Consider the following 1,108-nt stretch of genomic DNA (forward strand, 5'->3'; position numbering starts at 1 on the left):
AGGGAAAATAGTGGATGTGGGACCATTTTCCCTCAGCAAATCCCTAGGCTGCGCTGGGACCTAGAGTGAGTCACATCTGGGCCTGCCCTTTAGGGGCTCCTGGTCTGATGGGCACAGGGAATAGTGTATGTGCAGGCTCAGGGCAGGAATGGCAGATCAGGGCTAAATCCGGCCCACAGGATTTTTTCTTTCACCCATAATACGTTTTAAATGTTTGAATCAATTGCTTGCTGTTACCAATCAGACAGTTTGCTTTTTTAAAAAAATTGTATTCCTCTGCTGGGCAGGGTGGCTCACGCCTGTAATCCTAGAACTCTGGGAGGCTGAGGTGGGAGGATCGCTTGAGGTCAGGAGTTCAAGACCAGCTTGAGCAAGAGGGAGACCCCGTCTCTACTAAAAATAGAAAAAATTAGCCAGGCGTGGTGGTGTGCACCCGTAGTCCCAGCTACTTGGGAGGCTGAGACAGGAGGATTGCTTGAGCCCAGGACTTTAAGGTTGCTGTGAGCCAGGCTGACACTACTGCACTCTAGCCCTGACGATTGAGCAAGATTCTGTCTCAAAAAAAAAAAAAAAAAATCTGGCAGCCAACCTACAATCCCTCCTGGCAACAACTGGCCACGTAGCAGAGGCCCTCTCTTCATGGGGTCCACACTCTCCATTGAAAGTCTTTCACTGAACTATCGTCCAGGCCATGAGACAGAAAAAAAGAAAGTCTTTCACTCACTCAATTATGTTTCCTGCTTGGCCCCTTGGCTTAGAAAGTTTTTTAAAAAATGGTGTTTTGAGCAGCGCCCAAATTTTCTGCAGTGGAGGGGACAGATGAAGCTAGAAATATTTGTTGGAGTCTGATCAGGAAAATCGAGCTGAGGGGCTTTTACTCTACTCTGGAAAGCCTTTCTAGGGCTCCCTGTGGCCCACTGGGAAGCCATAGAGTCCATGCCAGCATAGAAGGGACTGGACTGGGAGCTCCATAGAGGGGACAGGGCTGAATGACTTGGCTGAGGTCTTATGGTGGGCAAGTGGCAAGTAGGGGCCAGGCTGGGATTTGAACCCAGGCAACTTATTTCAGAGTCATGCTCCGGATGTCTCACACCACCACCTCTCTCAC

The 1,108-nt window shown here is 49.5% G+C and overlaps 1 protein-coding gene across 1 annotated transcript in view; it reads left to right on the forward strand.

Moving 5' to 3' along the window:
* The window catches only part of TMEM145 (transmembrane protein 145), a 10,486-nt gene that overhangs the window by 292 nt on the left and 9,086 nt on the right, over positions 1–1,108 (forward strand). The window lies entirely within an intron of this gene.

This window comes from Propithecus coquereli, unplaced genomic scaffold, assembly GCF_000956105.1.
Source record: "Propithecus coquereli isolate 6110/MARCELLA unplaced genomic scaffold, Pcoq_1.0 Scaffold42, whole genome shotgun sequence".
In the NCBI taxonomy this organism is placed as follows: domain Eukaryota; kingdom Metazoa; phylum Chordata; class Mammalia; order Primates; family Indriidae; genus Propithecus; species Propithecus coquereli.